The sequence below is a fragment of the Rattus norvegicus genome, chromosome 8, assembly GCF_021556685.1.
Source record: "Rattus norvegicus strain SHRSP/BbbUtx chromosome 8, alternate assembly SHRSP_T2T, whole genome shotgun sequence".
NCBI lineage: Eukaryota > Metazoa > Chordata > Mammalia > Rodentia > Muridae > Rattus > Rattus norvegicus.
The window spans coordinates 14,763,260-14,768,766 of record NC_141541.1 but is presented as its reverse complement, the minus strand read 5'-3'; positions in this window follow the sequence as shown (position 1 = coordinate 14,768,766).

The window sequence follows — 5,507 nt, the reverse complement described above, 5'->3', positions numbered from 1 at the left end:
CCTGGAGAGAATAGGAATTCAAGGCCCATACCTAAACATAGTAAAAGCCATATACAGCAAACCAATTGCTAACATTAAACTAAATGGAGAGAAACTCGAAGCAATCCCACTAAAATCAGGGACTAGACAAGGCTGCCCACTCTCTCCCTACTTATTCAATAATGTTCTTGAAGTTCTAGCGAGAGCAATCAGAAAACAAAAGGAGGTCAAGGGGATACAGATCGGAAAAAAGAAGTCAAAATATCACTATTTGCAGATGATATGATAGTTTATTCAAGTGATCCCAAAAGTTCCACCAGAGAACTACTAAAGCTGATAAACAACTTCAGCAAAGTGGCTGGGTATAAAATTAACTCAAATAAATCAGTAGCCTTCCTCTACACAAAAGAGAAACAAGCCGAGAAAGAAATTAGGGAAACGACACCCTTCATAATAGACCCAAATAATATAAAGTACCTCGGTGTGACTTTAACCAAGCAAGTAAAAGATCTGTACAATAAGAACTTCAAGACACTTAAGTAAGAAATTGAAGAAGACCTCAGAAGATGGAAAGATCTCCCATGCTCATGGATTGGCAGGATCAATATAGTAAAAATGGCCATTTTACCAAAAGCAATCTACAGATTCAATGCAATCCCCATCAAAATACCAATCCAATTCTTCAAAGAGTTAGACAGAACAATTTGAAAGTTCATCTGGAATAAGAAAAAACCCAGGATAGCTAAAACTATCCTCAACAATAAAAGGACTTCAGGGGGAATCACTATCCCTGAACTCAAGCAGTATTACAGAGCAATAGTGATAAAAACTGCATGGTATTGGTAGAGAGACAGACAGATAGACCAATGGAATAGAACTGAAGACCCAGAAATGAACCCACACACCTATGGTCACTTGATTTTTGACAAAGGAGCCAAAACCATCCAGTGGAAAAAAGATAGCATTTTCAGCAAATGGTGCTGGTTCAACTGGAGGTCAACATGTAGAAGAATGCAGATCGATCCATGCTTATCACCCTGTACAAAGCTTAAGTCCAAGTGGATCAAGGACCTCCACATCAAACCAGACACACTCAAAGTAATAGAAAAAAACTAGAGAAGCATCTGGAACACATGGGCACTGGAAAAAATTTCCTGAACAAAACACCAATGGCTTATGCTCTAAGATCTAGAATCGACAAATGGGATTTCATAAAACTGCAAAGCTTCTGTAAGGCAAAGGACACTGTTGTTAGGACAAAATGGCAATCAACAGATTGGGAAAAGATCTTTACTAATCCTACAACAGATAGAGGCCTTATATCCAAAATATACAAAGAACTCAAGAAGTTAGACCACAGGGAGACAAATAACCCTATTAAAAATGGGGTTCAGAGCTAAACAAACAATTCACAGCTGAGGAATGCCGAATGTCTGAGAAACACCTAAAGAAATGTTCAACATCTTTAGTCATAAGGGAAATGCAAATCAAAACAACCCTGAGATTTCACCTCACACCAGTGAGAATGGCTAAGATCAAAAACTCAGGTGACAGCAGATGCTGGCGAGCATGCGGAGAAAGAGGAACACTCCTTCATTGTTGGTGGGATTGCAGACTGGTACAACCATTCTGGATATCAGTCTGGAGGTTCCTCAGAAAATTGGACATTGAACTGCCTGAGGATCCAGCTATACCTCTCTTGAGCATATACCCAAAAGATGCCCAACATATAAAAAAGACACGTGCTCCACTATGTTCATTGCAGCCTTATTTATAATAGCCAGAAGCTGGAAAGAACCCAGATGCCCTTCAACAGAGGAATGGATATAGAAAATGTGGTACATCTACACAATGGAATATTACTCAGCTATCAAAAACAACGACCTTATGAAATTCGTAGGCAAATGTTGGAACTGGAAAATATAATCCTGAGTGAGCTAACCCAATCACAGAAAGACATACATGGTATGCACTCATTGATAAGTGGCTATTAGCCCAAATGCTTGAATTACCCTAGATCCCTAGAACAAATGAAACTCAAGACGGATGATCAAAATGTGAATGCTTCACTCCTTCTTTAAAAGGGGAACAAGAATACCCTTGGCAGGGAATAGAGAGGAAAAGATTAAAACGGGAACAGAAGGAACACCCATTCAGAGCCTGCCTCACATGTGGCCCATACATATACAGCCACCCAATTAGACAAGATGGATGAAGCAAAGAAGTGCAGACCGACAGGTGCCGGATGTAGATCGCTCCTGAGAGACACAGCCAGAATACAGCAAACACAGAGGTGAATGCCAGCAGCAAACCACTGAACTGAGAATAGGTCCCCCGTTGAAGGAATCAGAGAAAGAACTGGAAGAGCTTGAAGGGGCTCGAGACCCCATATGTACAACAATGCCAAGCAACCAGAGCTTCCAGGGACTAAGCCACTACCTAAAGACTATACATGGACTTTCCCTGGACTCTGACCTCATAAATAGCAATTAATATCCTAATAAGAGCACCAGTGGAAGGGGAAGCCCTGGGTCCTGCTAAGACTGAACCCCCAGTGAACTAGACTGTTGGGGGGAGGGCGGCAATGGGGGGAGGGTTGGGAGGGGAACACCCATAAGGAAGGGGAGGGGGGAGGGGGATGTTTGCCCGGAAACCGGGAAAGGGAATAACACTTGAAATGTGTATAAGAAATACTCAAGTTAAAAAAAATGAAGAAATACCAATGACATTTTATGTGTATGTCAATATATCATGCATTGTACTGGATGAAGTTCAGAGGGAAAAAAACTAAAAGACAATAAATAAATAAATAAATAAATAAATAAATAAATAAATAAATAAATATATAAAACATGTCTATGAAGATACATGAAACTGAATGAAAGTCTACATATGTATTTATCTTTAAAATAAATATTATAAGAATGTTAATATGATAGATAATGTAGAAAGTATTTCTACTTTCTATAGCCCAACATTTTATGAGAACCCATCCTAGAAATAATCCAATTCTTGGCAGAAATTCAAATAGACTGTTAAATTTCTAGAGTTTAGATAATGAATTTTCCACTGTCTGTCTCTTCATAACTCTATAGGGTCACAATTTAACTAGTTGATCTATGACTGAAGAAGGATCAAGTATTCCCTGTCACAAGAAGAGAGTTTTCAGAAGACTTACATTTTTTTCTTTGTTGTCATGCACCAGTTTCATAGCAACCTGTTATTCATATCCTCAGATACACTTGTGAAACTGCCTATAAGTATGTTCTGCTTGGGCTCTTTAAAATGGTCCTAACTTTATTAATGAACTCATTGCTTATTAATAAAGGTTTTAAATCTACATGTTGACATTTGCTCACTCCCTAGTTGGGGTTTTTGAGTTACAATTGGGTTCCAAAAGTGGATTAGTTGTAGAGTTTAAGGAGTCCTATTTAGGCTGTTGATGATAGCTTTCTTACAGAAAGAAAGAAAGAAAGAAAGAAAGAAAGAAAGAAAGAAAGAAAGAAAGAAAGAAAGAAAGAAAGAAAGAGAGAGAGAAAGAGAGAAAGAAAGAAAGAAAAAAGAAAGAAAGAGCGAAGGAGGGAAGGAGGAAGGAAGGAAGAAGGAAAGAAAAAGACAGAAAAACTTCATTTTATAAACTCTTTTCAAGTTAATTCTTATTCCACTAAAATTTCTTACTTTTAAATTTACTAATTTTATGATGATTTATAATTTCATTTTAATTCTTATAATTTGGAGAGTCTTATCAATTGAAGGTAAGAATTGCACTATAGCAAGAAAGGAATGAGAAAAATGTACTTCAATCTGGTGTGTGTGTGTGTGTGTGTGTGTGTGTGTGTGTGTGTTTGTGTGTGTGTGTTTGTATGTGTGCAGGCACACACACATTAAAGACAGAAGTGTGGGGGTCATGGGAACGAATACTCCAGATTTTCAGGTGCTTTAAGATGTTAGATAGAAAAAGACTCTTACTGAAATATAATTCTAATAGTCTCTGTTGCGTTTTCTTATTAAAAACAATGAACCACAGAAGACTTAGAAGATTTATCTTTGTTAAAAACTACATTTATCTTGGTCTTTTAATAAGACCTTTTATTCATAAAAGGTTAAAAATCTTTTTAATCTAGGCAGTCTCTCCAGAAAACATAGATCCCATTTTTCCAAAAGTAGGTTTTGTCTCATGTTGATTTTGTGTTTCCATAATTATGTACTAAGAAAGCAAACCCAGAAATTCCCTATTTCATAATATTAATATAGCTGTCTAATTCACTTAGTCAGTTTTAAATAGAATCACAACTCTTGTTTGATATTATAAGGTGTATGATGCTTTGCTCCTATAAGTGACTCTAAAACTTCTCAGAAGCTCTTGTAATCTAAATGTTTTTTTCTTTTTGTAGAAAATAAGTGATGCTGTTTGCATATCTTAGATGTATATCTGCTCAGCATTACAAGAGCCGCATGGCAAACTCATGTTGACAGAAGGGAGATCTGGCTTTACTTACTTGAGCCTGCACAACACAAATACTGTCACTGCCAAGATGCTGCTTCCAGAAACAGTGATTCATGGGGAATGACTGTGTAATTCCTGCTGTTTCATTTTGTAAGCAACACGTCTCCTTTTGCAGAACATTGATCCCCTGTACGTAATGCTTCTGCATTTTAAGGGAAATTTGCACTCCTCCACTTTTACATCAATGGTTGCAGAATAAAGTCATTCAGCTTTATCAACAACAAAACTTTTCTATAGGTTTCCTTTATACTCTCTGTACAGTCCTTCCTAGTGTTTGGAAGCTAGGGATTTAGCAATGAAAATACTCCACAGTTCTTTGGGTTTAGAAGTATGCTTTAAAAAAAATCAAAACAATAATAAATACAAGTTTCAACTGAACATGTGTTTAAGATTTTCAACAGAGATTACCCAGCCTGTGTACAAAATCAAGTGGGTCAATATGATGAATATCATGCATACGGTTCGTTTGGACCCCATTGACTTGTTTTGTCAATATATTGGTATCAGAGAACACTTTGCATTTGCAGTTAGCTTGGTCAGTCCCCTCACTTTACCAAATCCGAAGATTCTGGGGAGTTGAATTCCAGTAAATCTGAGCCATTTAAACAAAATGAGTATTCTACTTCATTTCTGGCTTTGGTGTATAAGAACAAATAACTCCAGTCACTGGAAGTGAGTTGAACAAATTTCAGAACCATTTCCAGGTGAAGAATAGGTAGGTTTCCAGAACACGTGTCTGACTACAAAATGCTCAAAACAGCCTTGAAATAAATAGAACTTTTCTTCTAGATTCAACAAAGGTAGGTGTTTTCAAATTAATCTATAATTTTATGAATTATGATGATGCAGTAGAACATTTTGAAAGGAATAAGAGGGAGACTCAGAGGGTTTTTATTTATTTCTTAATAAGTCCAGATTTTAACAATTGGTTGGTGCTATGCTAAAGGAACGTACCTTATAGTACAAATATCATTAAAGAATGTGACCGTATAATCTTGACATGCACATGTATATACTCATA